This window comes from Pan paniscus, chromosome 7 (assembly GCF_029289425.2).
Source record: "Pan paniscus chromosome 7, NHGRI_mPanPan1-v2.0_pri, whole genome shotgun sequence".
NCBI classification, from domain to species: Eukaryota; Metazoa; Chordata; class Mammalia; order Primates; family Hominidae; genus Pan; species Pan paniscus.
This window is the reverse complement of record NC_073256.2, coordinates 123,627,251-123,654,251: the sequence shown is the minus strand read 5'-3', so window position 1 is coordinate 123,654,251 and position 27,001 is coordinate 123,627,251. Positions and strand designations below refer to the sequence as shown.

Here is a 27,001-nt window from a genome sequence, read left to right as displayed (position 1 = left end):
TGAGGAAGGTGATAGGCAAGAACTTAACTTCTCTTTGACTAGGTTACTTATCTTAAAATGTAATAATAATGCCATCTTCCTTCCACAGTTACAAGGAACAAATGAGAAAATATCTGCCAATCTCTTAGAATGGGAACTCATCTATTTTTAGCCCTCAATACATATTACTAATATCATTATTAGTATTATCATCATCATTATCAATACCTAAAAGAGCTTGGGGCGATCACTAATTCTTTTTATGCCTGCTTTTAGGAACAGGGTAAGAAAGAGATCTTTGGAGAACTCACCTGTAGCTAAGCGTAAGTTGATAGAACAATTGATTGCTTCAGGGCAAAACAAGGAAATGAGAAGGGACTGGGAGTACAGTGCAAGTTGATTATAAGCCCATGAGACTCGAAGAACTGCAGGTTGGGACAACCAGCAGGAGACTTCAAACAACACTGGCTTTGAAAAGTGCTGTGATAGTTGGGATCTTTCCTAATGAGTGGTACACCTACAGGAACAATTTCAAGAATTGAAGAAAGCAGCCACTTCTGGGAACAATCAGTGGGAAGAACAGACATGACACTGTCAGGTTAGAAGACTTTCCAGGCTCTGAGATCTCCACCAAGGAAGCATGACTCACTCTTCAAGACAGAGGTTCAGTGTGCATTATCCTTCAGTATGTGGAGGTATGTGCAACAAAGAAATGGCAGATACTTCATCTCACTCTTCCCTAAGGACAAGATTCATGTCTAATTCATCTTTCTATTCCCCTACAGTGCCTAGCACTTTAGTGGCACCTGGTACTTTTTCACATGGTAGATGTTCAAAAAATCTCTTGAATGGAAAACACCTTAGCTTCACAAATTGTGATTTGTTAAGAAACCTAGATGCACTGGATGGTAACTGGTCAGCTTGTAAACTATAATCAACTCTTTAGATTCTCAGAGGTTTTGCCAAATACCACTTCTGAACTCCAGCTGATACTAAAGCAAATAAGAGAAAAAAATTACTAGATCCCAGCACCTCAAATCTTATGGTAACATTATCTAATGAGTTATGCATATAATGAGTCGTGCATAACATGTTGTATAACGTGACGAGGTTATTATATGTATACATTATAATAGGTATACATCACATATATATGATAGACATATATACAGTGTATATGTAGATATATATACACAATATATACTATAATGTCCTTTATTTTTGAAGCACTATCACTCATGCCAGTTGCTCTCTTTTAATAGAGATGGTTAAGTCCAATGTGTAATCCTCATTTAAATCCTAAAACCTCTTATCCTTATATTTGAGGTTGCAACTGATATCATTTACCTTGGACTGTCATTAGCCTAATGAAGGCTTTGCCTTGGTAGTTACCCCAAAGTTAAGTGCTAACCGTTATGCCCAGCAGTGTACACAATTATCCTTTTGTTCCTTGAAATTAAGATCACACCACTTAGCTTGTAAGGATTTAATTAAATATCTACAATATTCTATACATCCTACTGGGTACTGAAGTTATAAGACACAGTCTTCCTTCTACTTGCTTCCAGTTTAGGAGGAGGCAGGTAAAGGTAAGTCAACTACTCTTGATTTATAATAATGCTATGATAATGGTAAAATACACGGATTGTTATGAAAACACAAAGGAAAAACATGTAGAATGGTTAAAAGATATGAAAGGCCACATAAAAGTGGCACGTGAGTTAGGTTTTCAAGAACAAGTAAGGGTTTGCTTGAGTTGCCCTGTGATATGGTTTGGCTGTTTGTCCCTGCCCAAATCTCATGTTGAATTGTAATCCCCAGTGCTGGAGGTGGGGCCTGGTGGGAGGTGATCATGGAGGCAGATCCTTCATGGCTTGGTGTTGTCTTTGTGATAGTGAGTTCTCATGACATTTGGTTATTTAAAAGTGTTTGGCACCTTTCTCTCTCTCTTTCTGTCTCTCTCTCTCTCCTGCATCTGCCATGTGATGTGCTTACTCCCCCTTCATCTTCTGCCATGATTGTAAGCTTCCTGAGTCCTCCCCAGAAGCTGAGAAGAGGCCAGCACCATGCTTCCTGTAAAGTCTGCAGAACCCTGAGACAGCTAACCTTCTCTTTGTTATAAATTACCCAGTCTCAGGTATTTCTTTCTTTCTTTTTTTTTTTTTTTTTTTTGAGACAGAGTCTTGCACTGTCGCCTAAGTTGGAGTGCAATGGTGCATCTCGGCTCACCACAACCTCTGCCTCCCGAGTTCACGTTAATCCTCCTGCCTCAGCCTCCCAAGTAGCTGGGATCACAGGCACATGCCACCAAGCCCGGCTAATTTTTTGTTTCTTTGAGAGACGGGGTTTCACCATGTTGGCCAAGCTGGTTTCGAATTTCTGACCTCATTATCTGCCCGCCTCAGCCTCCCAAAGTGCCGGGAATACAGACGGGACTACAGACATTTAAGCCATTGTCCCTGGCCTTTCTTTATAGCAATGCAAGATTGGCCTAATATACCCTGTGACCCTACTTCATAAACACAAAGTAATTCACTTTTTTAAAAAAATGTTTTCCTCAGCTTATTCTATTTGCCTACTTACCAAAAAAAAAAAAAAAAAAAAAAAAAAAAATCAAACTGTCATATGAAAATCTAGAAATCATAATGCTATGGTCTGAATGTGTCCCCCAAAATTCATTTGTTGGAAGCTTTATCCCAATACAAAAGTGTTGGGAGGCAGGGTGTTTTGGGAAGTGTTTAGGTCATGAAAGCTCCAACCTCACGAATGGATTAGTGCCTCTATGAAAGGGCTTGGAGGAATGGGTTCTGTCTTTTGCCCTTTTGCCATGTAAGGACAAAGAGTTTGTCCCTCTCTTGCCCTTCTGTCTTCTGCCACGTGAGGATACAGTAAAAAGGCCCTCACCAGATGAAGCCTTGATCTTGGACTTTCCAGCCTCCAAGAATCATGAGAGAGAATAAATTTCTGTTCTTCATAAATTATCCAGTCTCAGATATTCTGTTATAGCAGCACAAAATAACCCAAGACACATAAGTTTAAGAAGGCATTGTTCCACAAAGTATGTTATAACTTATCTGTGTGCAGTTCCAAGTAATGTTGGCAACCACGACACTCCTGTACAATGACAAAATCAGCAATTCTTCAAGAATGGGACTGGATAAACCACTTGGTAATAATGGCTTTCACTGATGACTTCATCTAATTCAATGCTGCAATGTAAGATCTGCATATGAGGCTGTCTGGAAGTGCTTTCCAGTCTATGACAAGATAAGGGACTGTGCTAGAATGTAAATCAATGTACTTCCTTCCTTGAAAGAATCTTGCCATGGAAAAAAATGTGATTTACATTTTGGCCCAAGCTTCTCATGTTGTTACAGACCAGATAGCAAAATTTCAGATGAATATTTTCTGTAGCATTGATCTCAAGTAGATCGCCCAGTTCTCTTTCCCTCACATCCAATATTGAATCCATCAGTAAATCTTCTGTGTACTACCATTTTTTGCACATTACCTTTGAAATATATCCCAGATCCAGCTACCTTTACCACATCTACTGCTACAATCATAGTCCAAGCAGTCCTTACTTCTCACGTCACAGCAACAGCCCATTAAATGGTTTCTCTGCCTCTACTCTTACCCTGTTCTAGTCCTGCCCCCTTGGCAACCAGGGCGAAGCTTCCTGAAAGCATGCATTTGATCAGGTCACTCCTGGCCTTAACATTCTTCAGTGACATAAACATTTGCTTAGAACTACTTACTTGATTATCGCTACCTCACAGGCTGCTCCTTCTCAGTTCCCTTGCCTGGTGACTCCCTGTCTTCTCTAGATATTGGTCTACTCTCAGGTCAATCTTCATGTTCCTTCTCTTTTCTATTACTGCTCACCAACCCTCATGCTTGTCATGCTTTATCACATTATCAGAATATGTTTTCTTCAAAGCTTTTATTATGTACAGTAGTCCCTTTTTATCTGCAGAGGAATACATTCCAAGACCCACCAGTGGAAACCTGAAACCGAGGATAGTACCAAACCCAATTGCCATCAATCAGAACATTTTTCTATTCATGGTTTCCATCCATACATTTAATGCTTTTTCCATCTTAAGTAGTCACTCATCACGCACTCTGGCTGTCACTTTTGCAGTTTTGAGGTGCAACCACAAAACTAACACAAATTTTGTTTTCCTTCTCCACAATTTCTTGGCTAAATTTAGTCTTACTGTAGATTTTTGCAATCTCAGCATGTGATTAGTTTCCCTTTCCTTATTAAGTTGAGAACTTTCACCTTTTCACTTAAAGGAAGCACTTTCCAGCTTCTCTTTGGCATATCCAAATTCCAGCATCACTACTCTTGTGCTTTGGGGCCATTATGAATAGTAAAATAAGGATGACTTGAATACAAGCACTACAATACTGCAACAATAGATATGATAACTGAGGCTATGGGTGGGTAGGGTCTATAGCATGGAAACGCTGAACAAAAGGTTGATTCACACCCCAGTTAAGCCACAGCAAGATGGCAGATTTCATCACGTGTTGATATGGTTTGGCTGTGTTCCCATCCAAATCTCATCATGAATTGTAGCTCCCATAATCCCCACGTGTTGTGGGAGGGACCCGTTGGGGGGTGGGGGTAAATGAATCATGGAGGTGGGTGTTTCCCTTGCTGTTCTCATGGTAGTGAATAAGTCTCACAAGATCTGATGGTTTTACAAAGGGCATGTCCCCTGCACATGCTCTCTTGCCTGCCGCCATGTAAAATATGCTTTTGCTTCTCCTTTGCCTTCTGCCATGATTGTGAGCCCTCCCCAGCCACGTGGAACTGTGTCTATTAAACCTCCTTTTCTTGATAAATTACCCAGTCTCTGATATTTCTTCACAGCAGTGTGAAAATGGACTAATACATGCACACTACTCAGAATGACAAGTAATTTGAAACTAATGAAATTTATGTATAGAATTTTCCATTTAATATTTTCAGACTGTGATTGACCACTGGTAACAGAAACCTTGAAAAGGAAAACTACAATTAAGTGGGAGACTGCTGTATGTGCTTGTTTTTTTGTTTTGTTTGTTTATATTTACTTCCAAGAATGATGCAATTTAATGCTGATACAAATCTTGCATTTATAATGGTTTCCACTGGAGTACAAATGCAAGTTTGCTACATGGGTGTGTTGCACCCATGTAGTGAGCACAATACCCAATAGGTAGCTTTTTGAGTCACATCTTCCTTTCTCTTTCCCCCTCTAGTAGTCTAGAGTGTCTCCTGTTTCCAGGTTTAGGTTCATGTGTTCTCAATGTTTAGCTCCAATTTATAAGTGAAAACATGCAGTATTTGGTCTTCTACATTCATTCACTTAGGATTATGGCCTCCATCTCCATCCATGTTGCTGTAAAGGACATAATTCCATTTTTTATGGCTGAACAGTATTCCATGATGTATATGTACCATAATTTCTATATACAATCCACCATTAATGGGCACCTAGGTTGATTCCATGTCTTTGCTACTGTGAATAGCCCAGCAATGAACATACTAGTGCATGTGTCTTTTTGGTAGAATGACCTATTTTCTTTTGGCCATATACCAAGCAATGGGATTAGTGGGTCAAATGGCAACTCTGTTTTAGGTTATTTGAGAAATCTCCAAACTGCTTCCCACTATGGCTGAATTAATTTACATTCCCACCAACAATGTATAAGCATTCCCTTTTCTCTGCAGCCTCACCAGCATCGTCTCTTGTTTGACTTTAATAATACTCATTCCGACTGGTTGGGGGTGGTATCTTATTGTGGTTTTGATTATTTATTTCTATGCTGATTAGTGATGATGAGTATTTTTTCATATGTGTGTTGGCCATTTGTAAGTCTTCCTTTCAGAAGTGTCTGTGAATGTCCCTTGCCCATTTTTTAATGGGGTTGTTTGTTTTTTGGCTATTGATTTAAGTTCCTTATAGACTTTGGACATTAGACCTTTGTTGGATGCTTAGTTTGTGAATATTTTCTCCCATTCTATAGGTTGTCTGTTTACTTTATTGATAGTTTCTTTGGCTATGCAGAAGCTCTTTAATTCGGTCCCACTTGTCAATTTTTGGTTTTGTTGCAATTGCTTTTTGGGACTTAGCAAAACATTCTTTGCCAAAGCTAATGTCAAGAAGGGTATCTCCTAGGTTTTCTTCTAGGATTTTTGTAGCTTGAGATCTTACATTTAAATTTTTAATCCAACTTGAGTTAATTATCATATTTGGTGAAAAGTAAGGGTCCAGTTTCATTATTCTGCATATGGCTAGCCAGTTATGTCTGCACCATTTATTGAATAGGGAGTCCCTTCCCTATTGCTTGTTTTTACCAACCTTGTAGAAAATCAGATTAAGTCTGTGGCTTTATTTCTGAGATTTTTACCCTGTTCCATTCATCTATGTGTGTATTAGTCCATTCTCACACTGCTATGAAGAAATACCCGAGACTGGGTAATTTAAGAAGGAAAGAGGTTTAATTGACTCCCAGTTCTGCAGGGCTGGGGAGGCCTCAGGAAACTTACAATCATGGTGGAAGGGGAAGCAAACATGTCCTTCTTCACATGGCAGTAGCAAGGAGAAGTGCCAGTCAAAGGGGAAAGTCCCTTATAAAACCATCAGATCTGGTGGAACTCGCTCACTCACTATCATGAGAACAGCATGGGGGTAACAGCCCCGATGATTCAGTTACTTCCCACTGGGTCACTCCCATGACACATGGGGATTATGAGAACTACAATTCAAGATGGGATTTGGGTGGGGACATAGCCAACCCATATCAATGTGTCTGTCTTTGTACCAGTACCGTGTTGTTTTGGTTACTATAGCTTTGTAGGATAGTTTGAAATCGGGTAGTGTGATCTAATTCTGGGAAGAATTACATTGATGGTTTGATAGGAATAGCATTGAATCTATAAATTGCTTTAGACAGTATGGCCATTTTAACGATATCGATTCTTCCAATCCATGAGCATTGAATGTTTTTCTATTTATTTGTATCATCTCTGATTTCTTCCAGCAGTGTTTTGTAATTCTCCTTGCAGAAGTCTTCCACCTCCTTGGTTAGCTGTGTTCCTAAGTATTTCCTTTCTTTGCGGCTATTGTAAATGGGATTGTGATCTTGATTTGACTCTTAGCCTGGACATTATTGGTGTATACAAATGTTACTGATTTTTATACACTGATTTTGTATACTGAAAACTTATTAAAATAGCTTATCAGTTCTAGCAGTATTTTGGAAGAGTCTTTGGAGTTTTCTAGGTATAGAAGCGAAGAGAAATAGCTTGGTAACTTATTTTCCTATTTGGATGCCTTGTGTTTCTTCCTCTTGCCTGATTGCTTTGGCTAAGACTTCCAGTACTAGGTTGAATAGGAGTGGTTAGAGTAGGCATCCTTGTCTTATTTCAGTTCTTAAGGGGAATGCTTCCAGCTTTTGCCCATTCAGTATGATGCTGGCTGTGAGTTCGTCATAGATGTCTCCTATTATTTTGAGGTATGTCCCTTGGATGATTGGCACTATAAACTGGAAAGCAGAGTCTGTGAAAACAAGGATTTCTCTGGTGTTATTCACCACTTTTTTCCCAATGTTTGGCAAAGAGTGCACAATCGACATACTTGCTGAATGAAAGAATGAATGAATGAATGAGTTGTGAATCCCTGAAATTCAGAATGAAAATGACTTACAGTTTATTATGCAGGTATCTTGAGAATATACTATATATATGTACACATATATATTTATATACACATATATATACACAAATACATATTCTCTCTATATATTTATATATAAATATATATATTATATATAAATATATACATTTGTATATTTAATACATAAATTTAAATATATATTAATATAGAGTATGTGTGTGTATATATTAATATATAGAGTATGTATGTGTGTGTATATAAATATATATAGAGTATATATGTGTGTGTGTATATATACACACTATATATATACACACACTATATATATACACATTATATATATATATACACACACACACACACATATATATACACACACATATTTAGGTTGTCAAGGGAGGTGTTCTTAAATCAATTCCAATCAATTCTGGTCAGAACCACATTAATGACAGGCTATAGGAAATATTTGGACATTCCTTCTACTTTTGTTGCCCTGATGTTGCTCCTCTGTGGTTCATGCTATTCTGCATTGGAACAGTCCCTTCCTTGCATCAGAGTCTGTACTGTAAATAACAGAATGCTCAGGCTGTCAGCAATGTTCCACATGCAGTGTTCATGAATTCAGAGTCAACACTTGGACTTCTGCAAACCCAGCTCTCTCTTAATTTCACAAAATTTAAGGAGGCTCCCACATCTTCCAATACACTTCACCTGCCAGTACTAAATTCTCATAGCCCAGGGACCCCATCTGTTTTCATGGCCAGCTGTCTTCAGGCTGCAGCTACAGGTCCCATCCAGCAGCCTCTGCATTCTGCATGGGTGTGGCCATGGCAAGAGGATATGCTTCATACCTCACTCCTTTTGGTAGAAGAACTTGCAGACAGATCCAAATGCAGAGGAAACTCCATCGCACAGAAGTTTGGATTGCAGCCACTTCCCATGTGAGACTATGAAATGTTCCATCTGGCTGGAACAGCTCAGAGGAGCTCTGCTCTGTTAACTATATAGGCTTGTAGAAATAGGAACTAATAACAAATCAAGTATTGGAAGCAAACACCAAGTTTAAATGTGAATGCTAATTTTGCTTACTAGAAAAATTTCTTATAGATACAAAGGTCAGAACTTTTTATTGTCACCAAGGCAATAGTTTATTAAGCCATCAGTTCATTAAATACAGCACAGAGTTTCATTATGCTCATGTTACTTTCTTTTGCACAGATTTTTTTTTTTTTTTGAAATGGGATGTTCTTCCCATTAAATTACCTGGGAAGGAGAAATCTATTTTTCCTATTGCAATATCATAAGGGATAATAAACACCTTAGTACATTCTATGATGCCATGTGGGAAATTGGTGTTTATTGCACTTTTCCCTCTAATTGGAAGTGAGCCAACCAAGGTGTTTCATAATGTACTTGGAGACCATTCAGACCACACCTTGGATGACACTGTTTTCTGGTCACTGAATTAATATGCAGATTATCTCTTCTTATAGCTTAGTAACCATGTTCTATTTTTAGTTAAAAAGCTTATCTTATAACCCGTCTTAGCAGAAATTATTATCCACAGGACAAGTATCAATGTAAGATAAAGTGAATCTTAATAATACCTCCAATACCCCTGACCTCCTTTTAGCCATGAACAATCCTAATTTATACATGTTTCACATGTCTTTTCATAAAGAAATCATGAGAAAAAAGCCTCTATCATAAACTTATATCAGAAATGTCATTTTAGTTCCTCTGTTTTACTGCTTTCTACTTTAGGTCTACAGGACATTTGAAATACTCATTTTTATTACCATATTGGGTATCTTTTCTTTCCTGTGGTTAAAAGGAAATGTCTGTAAGAAACTGATATCTACGATACCAAATGGAATGAAGCTGTGGCAGAATTTTGCATCCGAAATGACTGACTCCTATTTTCTAGCTATTTAATGTCCAAATGAGAACATAAATGGCTTTTATTGCTGAGTTACTAGAAATAGAGAATCGAAAAGATAATTTGTCTTTTATTATTTTTACTGCTTGTCCCTCTAATCTTGTTATTCATGTTAGAGACCATTACGGGAGTTGTAATATCTTATTCGTTGAACAATAGACCTTAGAATACCTCATGCTAAAAGCAAATTTATGAGAAATAAATGTATCCATGGATTTCAAATGGCAAAGCTGTAACTAGGATTCATCCAGCTCATTTATGTTTGTTTCTGTAATACATAGCAACACAAAGTCTCTCATTTCTGTATATGAGAAAAACTAGGATTCTACAACCTCGGAATGTAAACAGGTTTTGTTAAAACATCCAGTGCTACTTAAAGAAAATGGAAACAGGAGAGAAAAGTTACCACCTTCTTTGGTCTCCCTTACAAACTCTTTTTGGCTCAGGGCAACAGAAATTTTTACATCTATACCAGATGATATCTTCAGACCTCTCCCTTCCTGCTGCCACCTTAGTGTAGGGACAGTTTAGGCAGCATTTATGTTTTAATTCTTTTCATTGAAAAAAAAACCCCTAACTTAAATTAGCTTAAATAGAAGTGAAAAATAATGGGTTAATGCAGCTGAAATGTTCAGAAATCATACTGGCTGCAGGTGTGGTGGGATTAATGGGCTAGATGTACTTTTTTACTTTTTGGTTTTTTTTGACTAATTTCTCTTTCAGGCAGGCTTCCTCCATTGGATAACAATGATGGGCATCAGCTGCACTTGGCAAGAATCCTAATAGCTTTGTAACCTCCATGAGAAAGACAGCGTGTTTTTAGTGTTCTGTCAAAATCCCAGGGAATAAGGTCATCATTTTACCAACTTAGACCATGAATCTATCCTTGAGCAACTCACTGAGACTAGAGGTGAGAGTTATTTGGCTGGATAGGTCACATTAGCCCCACATCTACCACAGGACTGAAAAAGGTGGTTACGGGGTGAGGGCAGTCCACACAGGAATGTTGCATAGATTAAAGACACACATTCCCAGAAGGAGGGAAGTCCACAAAGGAATGATGCATAAAGACACACATTGACAGAAGTACAGTCTCAAAAACAGAACCTGCTAGAGAACAAGGTCCTCTGATAGTAGTCAGACTCTAAGGCTCTTGTTGACATTGTGTGTAAAGATGCCACACACACAGAAAAATAATTCTCTGCAACTGCTCTAGTCACCTCCTCTGAATATCCTTGTTTAAGGGGTCTTTGAAAGTGTATCACGATGCAGAATCAATATGCAACTTCTTACGTCTTCTGCTTACTAGACAATAAGTACCTGGTGAATAATAATGAGCCTCCCAAGTGCAGGCGGAGGCCAGCTGTTTCAGCACAAGCTGTCTTTGCTTCACATGAAACATTTCAGAAATTGCACATATGGGGACACACAGACCTAGGGTGGCAGCATTAAACGGAAGGACACTTGTTACTGTCCAATGCTCCAAAATATCCACAAACAAACTCTGAGTTTCCATGAGAATAATATAATGAGCTGGCAAGTAATTAATCCCCACTGGTAGTTAACACTAAAAATGAGGCAGAGCTGCCCAATTACTCTGCAGACAAAATTTTCTCATTTAAAAAAATATACGCATGAAATGAAAACTGCATTTTACATTCTTACTCAAATGATCTAAAGATTGCAAGGACTTTTAATTCAGAGGAGTAGTTGAGAGGGCCATGTACACAATTGTTTAGTATGACTTTGGCTCATGTTTGCTAATCAAATGGGGACTCAAAATTTTCTAGAACATCACATACCGGGGCCTGTTGTGGGGTGGGGGCAGTGGGGAGGGATAGCATTAGGAGATATACCTAATGTAAATGACGAGTTAATGGGTGCAGCACACCAACATGGCACATGTATGCATATGTAACAAACCTGCACGCTGTGCACATGTACCCTAGAACTTACAGTATTTTATATATATATTTAAATGTACTAGAGATTACCATCCCTATAAGGGACTATTTTTCAAGTCAATTCAATTCAATTACAGTAACAGTGTCTCCAGCCCTTTATAATAAAGTTCAAATAAACAAGTAAGCTATGGCAATAGCAAGCAAACAGCTGAATAATTTTAACAGCCTTTTTTTTTTAAAAAAAAGATTGAGGTTAATGTTAATAGCTTTTTATAATGGAAACTTTACAAACAATTCTTCAAAGGCAAATGACAAAGGCAAGTGGTTTAGAATTCCCTCCCCTCAGAACCTCAGAGAAACTAAGTAATCTAATCCTAGCACTGAAACTGAAAGCTTGCTATCCAGAGGTGAAGGCATATTTGTAATGTTGTATATGTATTATGGTATATGTATCATGTCCATTATGTTTAAATAGAAGACTTTTTTAAAAGTTGCTAGGCATGCTGATTTTGCTGAATACTATCTGTTCTCTTGGAAAGTAGATATCATTATGTCTGTGCCAATAAAGGATGGTTGATCATGTCACCCCCTGCTTCAAAGACCAAAATCCTTAGCCTCACCAAGAGGACTCTGGATTATCTGGCACTGGCTTACCTCTCCACCTCCATCTGGTCCCACACTCACCTTGCCCCAGACACTCTGACCATCTTTGGTGTCCTCATATGTGCCAACCTATTTCCTCTGCCTGGAACACCTCTCTACTCCTGCCGCCAGCTCCAAGTGGCCTTCAAACTAGGCAGCCCCTCCATTCTCAGTGTCATGTTCCCCTGCAGCACAACCTGCTGACCCCCTCTGCTTGGCCTTCAGAGCACCTTCCAGGTAGTCTAACTGACATCCTCTCCCCAGCACAAATATTATACTATTAGCTCCATGAAAGCATGGGCCATGTTTGCTTTACCCCTTATTGTATCCCGTGTTCGGCTGAGTGCCTGGCACATACTTGGATCCTCAGCATTTGTTAGAAAACTGTTCTGTGCATTTGGGAAGAGGCTGGTCAAAGGGTTAAAAAAAAAAGTTTCATGCAACCTAAAACTGCTGTTTCCCAGTAAATATATTTTGATTTGGCAGATGTCACTATGATTAGCATTCCTTGAATACATCAGGAAGGCCACAGTAAGAGCATTTTAGTAACTTCAGGAAATTCCTAAATAATTGTGAGGTTTCACTGACCTGAGTTAGGTCAATGACAGAAGTTAAACTGAAGCAGATTTTACCCTAAAAGAGCCAAAACTTCCTGTCAGGGAGTCAAAAAAGAAACGAGCTTTATTAAAATGGTTAGGAAGTTTAGCTTTAAAATGGGTATGTATCTAATTGTAAATACGACTCATGGGGAAGCAATTCTCCTACTCCTCAGGGGGAGGCCCTTTGACTACTACCTCCACTGATATTTAAGTCACTCAAATGATGTGCTTTGGCATGACAGCCCTTAGAATAAATAAAGTTTAAAAGATAAGAGTATAGATCTAGGCAAGGATGGTATGTTCATTTAAGTCATACCCAGCCTGCCAGGGAACCACATTAAAACTTAGAAAAATATCCCTGATCTATGGGCCTGGAAGTTTGACGTCGGTCCTTCTGGAATTCACAGACACATGAGGTTGAATCCAACAGATTCAGAGCTGCCTCTCTCCATCTAGGGTTCCAGGGATCCAGAGTCATGCATATGGTATGGTCTAAAGCCTAGGCCTCCTGATAGGAAAGGTTACAATGGGTTGTACATGGCACTTAATTCTAAGACTGCGTTGCTCCACATAGGAAAAGCCCTGTAGAAAGCCCACAGAGAATCTACAGATGCTCAGAAATGTGCTAACTCAGCAAATGGCATGAAACCTGCTAGAACCAGTGTTTCCTATGGAATTGCATAGCTGACATCTGGCAGATCAAGCACAAGTGTGGTCAGAACACCCTCAATAGTTCTGGCTTTCTGGACCACGCCAGTGTTCACACTGAATAGAACTTACTACTGGGAGGAATCAAAGAAAGATTTTAGGTTCTTCATCTTTTTTGGTTCTACGAATCCCTCTGGGAGTCTGTAAAACCTATAATACATTCTAAACATGAGATACATAGGATTTCAAATGAAACTAAATGCAATGAGAAACAGCTATCAAATTTTAAAAGAATGAATTTCTGACACAGTCTATGTGTTTCTTTATTAATACAGTTGACCCTTGGACAACACAGGTTTGAACTGTATGGGCCCATTTATAAGTGAATTTTCTTCCATCTCTGCCACCCCCAGAAAGCTAGACAAGTACCTCTTCTTTCTCCTCCTTCTCAGCCTACTCTGTGTGAAGAGGATAAGGATAAAGACCTTTATGATTATTCACTTCCACTTAATGTATAAACATATGTTATCTTCCTTATAATTTTCTTAATAGCATTTTCTTTTCTCTAGTTTACTTTCTTAAAAGAATACAGTATATAATACATATCACACACACAATAGCTATATTATTGGTAAGGCTTCTGGTCAATAGTAGGCTATTAATAGTTAAGTTTTGAGGGGTCGAATGTTATATGTGTATTTTCAACTGTGGGGCAGGTCAGCACCATTAACTCTCATATTGTTCGAGTCAACTATACTTGAAATAAAAAGTTCTAACAGCAGGTCTAATAATCATATTTTCAAAGTTGTGATGAGCATAAATGGTTTTTCAAAATATCTGCAAACAACTGTAATGTGATATATTCTCCGTGACTTCTATTGGTGACAAAGTGACAGGTACTGCTAATTACTTATGTGGTTTTTGACCCACACCCATAATTAATGAATATGCCAAATTCCAATTAGAGGTCAGTAACAATAAAGATGTCATTTTCTCTGTCCAGGTTTGTGAATTAACTGAATTCTATCCATGTCAGTGAGCTACAGGTTAAAATCACCTATTTTAGAAAGATTTTAGATTAATTTTTAAAATCATTTAAACTTGGAGACTCTATGATTAACTTGACATAAGTTTGGGGTAGGGGGAAAGTTGTATATATATAGATAAATGGGTTTGAGTTTTAAAAATAGAATATAGCATATAAATCAGTAGTATTTTATGTATGATAATGAAAAAATTCAGATTGCATATAGGATATTTTCCTTACTGAAAAATTATGGTTGCTCATTCCTGGCCTTATATTCTCCCCTTATAATCAGCCCTTCTAAGTACTCCTGCTTTCTATATAAGTGTCTTTTTTTTTTTTTTTGAGATAGAGTCTTGCTCTGTCACCCAGGGTAGAGTGCAGTGGCACGATCTCTGCTTACTGCAACCTCCACCTCCCAAGTTCAAGCGATTCTCCTCTCTCAGCCTCCCATGTAGCTGGGACTACAGGCGTGCGCCAGTGCACCCGGCTAATTTTTATATTTTTAGTAAACACGGGGTTTCACCATCGTGGCCAGGCTGGTCTCGAATTCCTGACTTGTGTTCCACCCACTTTGGCCTCCCAAAGTCCTGGGATTACAGGCGTGAGCCACCGCGCCTGGCATATAACTGTCTTAATCTACTTCCAAACATTTACATTTTCCGAATGTTTTCATGAAACTTTCATGGCTCCTGCCCCCGTGGTTATCCTCAGTGATCACTGGTACAGTGGTGAGGTCTATAAAATTCCCTCTATTCCTTTCTATTGCCAAGTAAAATTCTATTCTGTGGAATCCATGACTATAATTTGTTTATCCATTCCTCAACTGATAGACATCTGGGTTATTTCCAATTTGGAGCAATTACGAACGCAGCTGCTGTAAACTTTTGAGTTCTCTGAGTCCAACCTTAGTCTTAGGCCCCATGGACCTGGGCCTTGGGCTGGCTTTTCCACAACTTTTCTGCCCCTCCCTCTTCATGTGGCACCAAACTATGCTCTATATGGCTTGCAGACCTCTGCTTTGGATAAGCGCAGAACCCTGAGCCCTATAGTTTCTGCCCTTCCCCTAGTTGTGTAAGGCTTTTCACATGAGAGAAAAATCTGGGGTGGTATGTGGGATTTTGTGCCTGTTCCTAAGGGCAGGGTCTCAGTACCTGCACACCTGTGGAACCAAAGGGGGCTTTCTCTGGTCAATTTCTCTGTCCCCAAAATTTCTGATAAGTACTAAGTAAAGGTCCCTGGGAAAGAATTCATGGATGAGCACAGATTTCCCTTGTGTCTGAGGCTCCCAGTTACTCTCAACTATCCTACTGGCCCTCACTTGATTTTTAAGAATTAGAAATTTTCACTAATTTCTTCTTCTTCACTTTTTACATGTTTAATTTTTTTAAATTGTGGTAAAATACACATGATATTACATTTACCATGTGAACCGTTTTTAAGTGCACACTTCAGTGACATCCAGTACCTTCAAACCGTTGTGCAACCATCACCACCATCCATCTCCAGTAGTCTTTTCACCTTTCAGACTGAAACTCTGTACCCATTAAACACTGACTCCCTATGCCCCCATCACCCATCCCCTTACAACCACCATTCTACTTTCTGTCTCTATGAATTTGAGTCAGAGACACAGAGGAGAAAGCCATGAGATGATGAAGATGGAGACTGGTGGCGTGATGTGTCTATAAACCAACAAATGCCAGGGACGGCCAGCAAAACTAGAAGCTAAGAGAAAGGCATGAAGCAGATTTTCCCCATACAGCCTCCAAAGCCCGAATGGCCGTGTCAACACCTTAACTTTAGACTTCTAGCCTCTAGAACTGTGAGAGAATACATTTCTGTTGTTTTAAGCTACCCAGTTTGTGGTAGTTTGTTATGTAGCCTTAGGAAATGAAAACAGTATTTCTGTTTACCATATAGACATTGTTGAGATAATACACTCAAGGGTTTTGGTTTTCCTTTTCTCTTTCTAGTAATTCATGATCACTAAAGCAAGTTTCTGCATCCTGAATGGACATCAGTCTAACGTGCCTGCCCAGCAGGCACATTATCATTTATTCCCCTCTTCCAGTAGTAACAGATTATGGATTATGCTTTAGGACTATTGGTCAAAATGGCCTATTCTTCCCCCAAACTCTGTCTCTCTCTCTCTGTGTCCTTTCTAAATGCTGAGTCTTGAGGACAGTCACACAATGATGGAAAATAGCTAGAGCTGATCCATTCCAGCACTGGGATATTATCCTGTCCAAGGTCCTGCTCTTCAGAATTTCCTTCAATTCCATGAACTCCTCCATAACCATCCAATGGATTCCTTTCTGCTTAATCTGAATAGAATACACTTCTATTTAAGTCAGTGAAGGAACTCTGATAAGTTACAACATCATAACTTTGAGTTTTGTTCTGTTTTGTTTTAAGATTTACCTTATTTGGACTTACTACTATTAGTAAGTTCCAGTGAAATTTCAGCCTTACTCCATTCCCTTCCACAAAATAATCTAAATGATTAGCTCAGAGCTCTTCTATGTACAGTTATCTATAATGTATCTATTACTGTTTTTGCAAATCTCTGTGCTTCAGTCAGAAGAGGCAGTTGATGGAAAACTTTTTAAAAGTGCATAGTTTCTAACTAAGCTACTAACAACCTTTTATTTTCAGTCCCATTAGACAGCAAAAATAATTTAAAAACTGCAATACCAAAGAAAACTTTACCCATAATATTTAGGGACAAACATAATGTGTGCATGATACTCACACACAAAACTCTTAATATAGTATATAATCAACAGCTATGCCTTAAAGGCTATGTTAAAATGATTTCTCTCTAGGTATTTCTTAAAATTACAGAATATTTTTACCATGCCAGAATGGTAATTTTTTCTTCTTAGTTGTTCATTTCATATTTCAGATAATTAAAAACTGTATCTGAAACATTCACATGACTTTATGCTTTCTCTGTTATACACCCACCAATGTAACTACTGATTTGAAATTTAAAAACATGCTGGCAAAGAGGTAAAAATCTCACTTCAATGATACTTTAGTCGTGTGAAAGAATACCTTTCAACTTCTTTGGTCTTCTTAAGAATTTAAGAACCTAAATAGATGTAACAGAAAATGAAAGTCTGGTTCATTTCTGTGGTTTTTAATTTTTGAACTGCATTGTGCTAAAGTATCTCCCCCACCCCCCATGTTGGAAACTACATATGGAAAAACCAATTGCTACACTGACATACTTACCACAAGCAGACTACATTTTATAGTAGCCTGAAAGTTACTAACTTTAAAAATGCAAAGATATGTGATTTTATTTTCCCATTTTAAGACATTTTAAAATAAGGCACTTACATTTATTTATGTGACTAAACCATTTGGATGAATGAAAACAGAAGAAAATATTTTTCACTCAAAGCCATTTATCATTGCTGTTAACATTCTTCTGCTTAATATGTGATGTATGACATCCAGTCACTGTGATCTATGCAAAGGATGAAAAATAAATGACAGAAAACATCCTTAGTCCATTAATATGTTAATTAAAAAAGTAAGATCACATTTTATCTTAGAAAATGACTGCATTTAAGAGACTGCATTCAACAGCCCTAATGGATGATGTAGAATTTTTTTTTTAATATACAAACATTTAACAAGTTAACCTTTCTGGAATTTTTTTTTAGTTGCCCATGTTTGTAGAGACTAAGACTTGTTTGTACATAAATCTTAGTAGCCTTCCTGTAAAGTGTAATTTGGTATGTAGATGAAGGACCAGAGGTTAGTAAGGTAAGCTAGGAACAAAGGAATAAATCACGGGATGTTAGATTAACAATTTACATGATGACAGCTCCTGACTTTTATCAGAAAACAGTGATTCTACTACCTAGTATTTAATGTAAGAAAATATATTAATTTGTTCCTTGAACAAACAGTTGTTTGTAGCAAAACATAAATTCTAGTGTGTACCCAGCCAGTCTAATGATGTAGATTGAAGGAAGAGAGCTAATGTGCACTGCTGTCATTAATCTTGAAAATTCAGATCAATCACTGGAAACACATATTCAGTAATGGTACAGAAAGAATCCTCTAGATTTTAACCATGACCCAGATGAAATAAAACCATGGCTCTAACATTTTTCTTTGGGGCCAAACAGTAACATAAATGCTGTGGTGGCTTCTTATTGTGCTAGCATACAATCAGCATACAAACAGCAATCCCTCAATTTTCTATGGGAAAACACACTTCCTCAACCAGTATATTCCACCTTTCCAGCCACTATGACTGGTGGAGGGCTCTTGACCTGACCAGGGATATTTGCTGGAATTTCTAGGAAGAGCAGCTTCCTCTTTCGTCTGTAAAAGGTACAGGAAGAGACTGTCCTCTTCACTAGGTTTGAACCTGGGAACATGAAGCTCTGAAAGCTTCTGGCAGCCATCTTAGAACGCTGAAGAGTAAGCCTGTCAAGGACGTAGCCAAGACTAAGGAAGAGGAGCTAAGAAATTGCAATGGAAACTGCAGTGCAACTGGTCACATGGGTGTGAGCCCTGAATCAGGTCCTGCTTAGAGTCACATAGAGCTCCCGGCTCCACTCACACAGTCATGAATCATGTCTCTCTTTTTTTTGCTCAAGAAACTTGAGATCAGGCTTTATGATTCTTGAGAGTAAAACAGTTGGAACTAATTCAAGCATAAATGATCACTTGCAAGGGCACAGCTGAAGTGTGGTGGAATTAGCAGAGTACAAGGACAAAGAGGGTGCCAGACATCATGCTAGCATCTTTACTTGCTTATGTCACCGAATCATCACAGGAATCATAACCTATAATCCGGTGGATATGATTCTCAAAAAGTAGTAAGGTAGAAAGTAATTTGCCCAATTTTTTGTAGCTAATAACTGAGGAACAGAGATTTGAATACAAACTTGTGTGGTGCTAAAGAGAATGTTCTTTCAAAGTTTCCATCTGTTCTGGTTTCCAACTTTAACTCTTTCATTATTCTAATTGATCATATGCATATCAGTCACCATAAATTACAAATAAGAATACATACATTATTTATTTTACAATGAACAACATACAACAGGTTTTCAGATTTTTATTGAATCTGAAATGCTTCAATAAACCATAATGGCAAAAACACTAAACTGGTATAAAAACATCTATTAACTTAATAACAGAATTATCAGCAAGGGCCAATATTCAATTTTCTGATCATCAAAAAATACATCCTAGTTGAAAGACATTATGCATATGGTTTTGTTTGGTTTTAGATATCTTTACCTAAAGCTCTACTTATTTTCATCCCAATTGGAAAAAATAAAAAGGCGTTTAATCTTTTTGACAATTTAGGTGAATACCTGAATTGAACATAATTAGAGACCCATCAGTTACCTTTTTTTTTTTTTTTGGCCTCTAACAGAATCTAACAACTGAAAGGAGAAGCTCTTGAGCTAAATATCGGTTCTTGAGCATTTTTAAATAAACAGAAGAAACATGGATTTAACCAAGAAAATAAGCATGCTCTTGAGAAGGAGGTTTGGATGGAGATTTTGAAAACTGTAAACTAAGCTGAAATGATGCAGAGTGACTACTGACCTCAGGCAAATCACTTCATAATTATCTTCATTTTAAAGATGAAGAAATAAAAGTTCCATAAAGTTAAGCTCATCTAAAGTCACAAACTACTAAGCAGGAGTGCCAGATTTGACTGCAAAGCTCTTGATCCTCCCTAAATGTCTGTGCCTCTTTCCTTGTAAATGAGTGGTTAGTATTCTGGCTCATCAGTCAGTCTTTTCCAAACACATCAGTTGATTGTCAAACCTGGTCAAAACACTGTTGTTCAAATCAAAATTGCAAAAACCAGGCTTCATGATCTAGAAGGCTGAGTTCAGTGTTTTGGTCAGTGGGGTCCCAGACCAAGGTCAAGCAACATGCATGTAATTCTGTAAAACAGACTACAGCCTGCACCTATTACTGTGCCCCCAATGACAAACAGCATGTCTCTTTTACCTTCTTTAGGAGGATAGAGACAATTCTGAATCACAAAATCAGAAGGAACCACATCAGCCATCTGAGCCCAGGATTCAAGATTCCAAACGGCATCACATAATGAATATTCCAGAGATAGAAGAGATACACTATTTATAAAGAAGACTGAAAGCCTGGGGAAATGTTCCAGGCTATTTTTTTTCTTAAGATGAATAAGCATTTGTAAACAAAAGTAAAACCTTCCACAAACAAGGTTGCCTTTTTCCTGCATTGCTATTACTTATCTTTAACAATTATAAGATAAAATGAAATTTTAAAAAAAGATATTCTCTTTGCCTTTGCTACGGCATAAATTTCAAAATCTTGCTCTGTGTGTGTGTGTGTGTGTGTGTGTGTGTGTGTGTGTTGTTGCTCCTGAATTCAACAAGAACAACATAAGGTGTTTGATAAAATTCTCACACGACCCTCCTTCCAGCTGGCACAATAACTGACATGCCAGAGTAAGCAGCAAGTTTGTTTTTAGGTAAATGGAGCTGCCATCTTATCAATATTTCCATTTCCCCCAAATAAATATGGTTTCTCCAAATAAGTGTACTTTAAAGCATAGGTATTCCCTAGTACCCAAAATAACAAAAATGCTCAGTTCTGTAGTCTTTATATTAATCTCCCCAAAATAGTGACACAGAATGTTCAGTCTTTGAAAGTGTGTGGTTAGAGCCTTTGCTGCAAACACCATTAGAACAAAACTGATTTAAAATTCTGCTTCCTCTAACTACCAGTGCCAGCCAGCCCATTGTCTTCTACCACTGTGGCTATCAGAAGTGCAAAAGGGCACACATCCATTCAACAAGTATCTGCAGGGAAGGAAACCACCTCTCCTTGCTCAGATGTCAAATAAAATCAATAATCATTTGCTAAGGAAAGGAAAAGGGAGACAAGAACTGACCCCTTTCACCTCAAATGTCTCATTTCTTCCTTGTCTAGGCTGTACAGAAATCCATGTAACTGTTTTCCCTTTAATGATTTTTTCTGCCTTCTGCATCTCACCAATTGTGTTCTGAAGTCTTTTCAACAATCAGGAAATATCTCTATAATTGCTCCAAATTCAATGAAAATGAATGTCCATCTTATGTTTCTTAGTACAGATACTTTTAGAGATATATCTGGGTATTGCAAGTGCAAGAGTCCCAGTGTCTAGAACAGAACCTGCTACTGCTGAGTTTACAAATGCTTATTGAATTTACAAATATGATTATCATTGGTTCAAATCATATTTATTGGGTTTTCACATAGTCCAATGACAGGTGCATTCTATCAGTACCAGTGTTGCTTACACTGAAGTCATCTTTTCCTCAGGTCTTTCACTATTCCCTTGGGAAAGAGGAAGCCTCTCTAATAGCAAGAATATGCAATTGAACAAACCAATTCAGTAAATATAGAAGCAGAGAAACTGAGGTTGCCTTTGTGAAAAACAAAGGCTCTCCCCACTGCCTTTTTCCAAGACAGGCACAAATCCCCATTCCACCTAGAAGCAGAAAAGAACTGTTTGTGTTTGTATGCACAGGAGAAAGGGCAGGGTCGGGGGGGTGGCGTTGCTGGGTGCCCCAGAGTCTTAGCAGGAGTATCAAGTCTGCTGTGACACAAATCCCTGAGGGACAGTAATAGGTAAGGGTGATTGGAATAGTTATTAGAACAAGAAAGGAAGTAAGCAACCCTAATGATGATACCTTCAGAATGAATTCTGAAACAAACCAATAACAAAAATGGGTGGAATGGTGAGACAGAAGAGGGGGTAGATACAACGACCAAATTTTAGTTTCACTAGCCTTCATTGTGCTAATGACAAGGCTTTTACCTAATAAGTGCTCTGAGCTCCTGCATGCAGGGGATATTAGAACAGTATCTTATTACATTTATGAGTGTAAGGTATTGTTCCTCCTTTCTAGGCAACGTATTGTGCTACGGAATCGAAAGGCTTGATGCTTCTCAATACGCTCCATGCTGTCGATTTCAAATGGAAATTAAATACAATACGAGAAAATTATACGACATTCTTACCTTTCTATGTAGATACCTATAAATACTAAGATTTCATTTTGGAATATTTTGGGGTGTTTCAAATAAATATTTGTCTAACATTTTTCTCTGATTGTTCAATCCCTCACTTGATAAAGTACTTACAAGTTGTAATTTTAATTAAATGCATTTGAATTAAAAATTAAGATTATCGCTTTTAAAAAGCAATTACCAAACAAGTTCAGTGAAATTAGTACAGCAGAATAGTTCTGATTTGGTTTTATCAAACAATGTTTACTTAGCTCACATGCACATATGCATATGATTCACCTTTTAGAAATTCTCAATATGTCTTAAGATTTTTTTTTTGTTTGTTTTTTAAAGGCTGAAAAACAGTTCTGCCAAAAGGAAGCCTCTTTAATTTCCTTAAAACAAGTGTTTTTGAATATGGACCATTTTGCAAAGAAAGTCTCTTATTAACTACTCTTGATTTTCAAGATGGACTTCCAATAGGAATATTTGAAAGTATCCTAAAAGGGGTTGCTTTTAATGTTAAGCACATCTTATTGAAAGCCAAGTTTCTCAAATTAAGCATTACTGACATTTGGGCTGGATAATTGCAGAAGGCTGTCCAGTTTATTGTAGAATGTTCACAGCATCCCTGGCCTGGCCCACAAGACACCAGCAGCACCTCTCCCCCAAAGTTGTGACAACCAAAAATGTCTCCAGACATTGTCAGTATCCCCTAGGGGGTAAAACTGCCCCCAGTGGAGAATCACTGCTCTAAGCCTATCAACAAGATCTATCCCTAAAGTGAGAGAAAGTGATTTCTCTTCTTCCACTTTGACTGACATCTCTATTTCTCATTCTGCCTCCTCAAGCCATTTCACCACCTTTACTTTCTTCTTCTTCTTCTTTTTTTCTTTGTAATGACTTTATCTTAGGGCAACAAAGATTCCATTGACTATTTTCTAAAGCTTCCCAGGATTTAGGGAACAATCCTCCAGAAAAAAAGTGTCCAGTTAGGCTTCCACTTAAGGACCAGGAACCAGCCCAAGGGTACAATCCTTTGTATTTCAAATGCAGGAGATTGGGAGTAAAAGATTCTCTCATCTCACATTAAATTTAGCATTCTATAATGAAGCCTTTTCCCGCACACACTCATAAGATCTACCCGGACCTAATCTCTTCTTTTATATGATACCCTAATCAATTTGGCCGACTTTCCCTCTTCCGTGACCCCCAAACAAAACAATACAGGCAAACATATCAGATGATGTTTTATTTGAACAGCATTCTGTGCAGAACAGAATGGCTAAAATGATCATTTATTTTACCTTCACATGATTTATAATAATGACTGAAAAAAATCATAGCCATAAAAGCCAATAATGACAGCAGAAGTCTTTTTATTCAAATTTCCCACCTTACAGATGTCCAGAATAATCAACATATTTCAAAGGGTATATTTCAAAAACGTACTAGCAACTCAGCCAGCCACTGTCACATGGAATAAGAAGACATGCCCTGGCCATTAGAACCATGCTGTCCTCGCTCTTGTGTCCCTCCACGGGACAGACATCACCTTGCAAGACAACTCGTGCCACTGTCCCCAACAGTTTTCCACAGAGTTCTTGTTTCCCTTCATCTGAATCTTCTCTGTGCAATTTGATGTCCTGAACTATTTCTGACGGTTGCACACAAGATCTCAGGGACTGGACCTTTTAGTTATGAGACCAGCCCTCTTAGATAGCAGACAGTAGGTACAGTGCTTGCTCTCCCTTCTTTGCATCCTTCCAGAGTTGCCTTCATCCTCATTTCCTGCATCTGGTAAAGTCTCTCTGAAAATGTGAAACCGACGACAGAACATGGCAAGCTGGATGGAGAAGCCGACAACCCCTCCCCCACTCTCACCCAACGCCGGGCCGGTCCTGTTTCGGATCCTGCACACTGTGGAAGCTTCTTGCTTCCTTGTTTTGGTGGGTGAAATCTTTGCTGTTCAAAAGGGCGTTTTTGCACAGAAATTTTAGGACGTGTTTATTCTAGTAACGTAGTGTTTTCTTTTTTCGCTATATTTACATGTGGAGAACTCCAGGGAGGCCCCCACCAGAGATCCCTTAAATGCTGGTCTCTGTCCCTGCTTCTCGGCCCCGCTGGCCTTTTGGAGCCATCGTGCTTCCCAGTCCGCAGGCAACAATCACAGCATCACCTGCAAGGGGCAGCAGAGTGAACCGCGGACCCCTGGAGTGACGCCTTGGAGATGGACCCTTTGGATTTGGGAACCCCTCTGACGGCCGGGACTCCCAGGATTCCCTTCCATAGAGGGAGTCCACGGTGGTCGCAGCCGGCGGCTGAGTCCTCCTTAGAGTGCCGAATCAGAGAAGACCCGCATCAGGTTTGGGATGTAAGTGGAGAGGGAGAGGTTAGAAAGAGGCATCATTGGATAAGCAAAGAATGCTACCCTGGGAAAAGGAGGCAGAAAAGACGTAGGGAAGTATGTTCCCCTTAATCCCTTCCCCGTGCCGCCCGTAGATCCCTGGATCTTCTTGTCACGGAGACAGGCTGCAGCCACACACGCGACCCCGGGCCGGAAACATGCACACGCGCGCGCACACACGCACACACACGCCCCGCTGCGAGTTGCACGCTGCAGACTTCTGCCTGACTTCCCGGCCAAAAACACCGCACCTCTGGGGCAGACCACGAATTCCTGTGGCCTAGAACTGACACCACTCCCCCTACCCCACCCTACCCCCGCAATACACACATTCAGACCCTACACTGCACCCTGAGCGTGCCGGGAACCACTGAACGGAAGCCCGAGCAGCTCCCCCCGTAAACGACTACCTTCCCCACTGCCTAATGTCTATTTAAATCTCCTACAAGCTCGCCTACAGCGAGCCGAGGTGCGTCCAAGCCGGGTAGTAGACGGAGGAGGAGCCAGGGGTGAAAGTGAACCTCAGAGAACAGTACTAAATCACTATTCAAGGGGCGGCACGGGGAAGCCTCCAACCCTCTCCTGAACCTTTCAGGCCCTACCAGCAGCCCAATTCCTCCGCCCGATACTGCACAGCTCCCCTCCTCTTCACCCAAATCCCTCAGCGATTTTCCAGTCGGCCCTCCAGGCCACTTTCTACATCCATCCTTTCCCCAGCCAGTTCCCAACATGTGGCCTCGGGTACTCTAGCCGGAGACAGATTCCAGGCTGACTCCATCATGATGTGCCCCCTAGCCTTTTACTGATTCCCCAAATTATCCGAATCCACTCTCCCCTCCGGAGCCCACTGTCCCTTCCACCGGCGTCCTTTGCTCTCGTCCAAATCCGCTTTCCACGCGCCCCACTTTCCACCCATCCTCCTGCCGTTCTGTTCAAGACACGCTTGCCCTCCACTCTGCGCCCCCAACACTGTGCTCTCACGCTGCTCCCACTCTATCCCCCGGCGACACCCCCACTTTCCTTCTGCGGCTGTCCCTGGCAGGGCTCCCGCGCCCCAAACCCAGCCTCCCCGCCCGGTCTCCTCCCTCGCCGCCCGGTCTCCTCTCTCGCCGCGCGGTCTTTCCTTCTTCCCAAGTCCGCCCTCTGGGCCCCCGCTGGAGCTAGTTCTGCCCTCCTGCTCTGCCCGTCGTCCCCGCTCGAGCATCCCAATGGCCACCCGCTTTCAAATTGGCTAAGTGGCTCGGAGAGGCGCCAGGCACAGGGGGCAGAGGCCAGCCGGCTCTCCCGGGCGCCAGCCGCGCCTCCCGCTATCCCTCCTGGACTCTCCCGGGCGCCAAGCCCTCGCCCTAACGCCCAGCAGCCTCACAAACTTACTTGCGGGTCGCCAGGAGGGGGCTGCGGTGAGCGGCGGCGGGCCCCGCGGCGGCGAGTGCGCCCCTCTCGGCGGGGCTGGGCGGTGCGGCGCCGGCGCTGAGCTCCTGTGGCCGCGAGGTGAATGGGCTCAGCCTGACGCAGCCCAGCTCTGCCCCCGCTGCCGCCGGCGCCGCTGAGCGCTTGCAGACATGCTCAGTTTCCGGACCTGCCCGCGTGGAAGCTACCAAGAGCCGGCAGCGGCGGGGGAGACTGAGAGGAGCCGCGGGGCGCCGCGAGCCGGAGGCTACCACGCCGGGGGCGGGGGGAGCCACGCACCGCTAAAAATAGCTCCTGCGGAAGCCACGCTGACTTAGCGCGCACCCCTCCCCACGCGCGGCCCCTCTGGCTGGGGTTCGGGCTTCTGCGCTGGCTACCGCGGTGGGGACCCCAGCTCGCCGAGTCCTGCCAGGCGTCTGCCTGCACTAGGATCCCCATCCCGGTGGAGACGGCGCCTCCAGTTCAGGCGCCCACTCGAATAGCCTGGACTAAGCCAGAGCTGCCCCGATTTCGGGGTCCCGCCTGTCGGGCAGCTCTAATACTAGGCTCTCCCTAGAGAAGCAGAGGAAAGTTTTGTTAAAGCGATAAAAAAGCTTCTGCAAGGAAAGCTGCAAGGAAATTTGTTCAGATTTACGGAGGAAAAAAATGTTCTTCAGATGCTTTGGTTGCTGGGAAAAACAAGGAGGAAAGGAAGGCGAAGTCTGACAGCCTAGAAAGGGACCCAAGGCAGCTTGGAGCGGGCTGAAGG

The 27,001-nt window shown here is 40.5% G+C and overlaps 1 protein-coding gene across 2 annotated transcripts in view; it reads right to left on the bottom strand.

The window, feature by feature from the left end:
* The window catches only part of OXR1 (oxidation resistance 1), a 489,515-nt gene extending 462,788 nt beyond the window's left edge, over positions 1–26,727 (bottom strand). For both annotated transcript variants that reach the window (XM_034966478.4, XM_057303073.2), the window contains exon 1: positions 26,218–26,727. The gene's annotated coding sequence lies outside the window, so the exon portion shown is untranslated. The remainder of the gene's footprint in view (positions 1–26,217) is intronic.
* Positions 26,728–27,001: the final 274 nt, after the last annotated feature.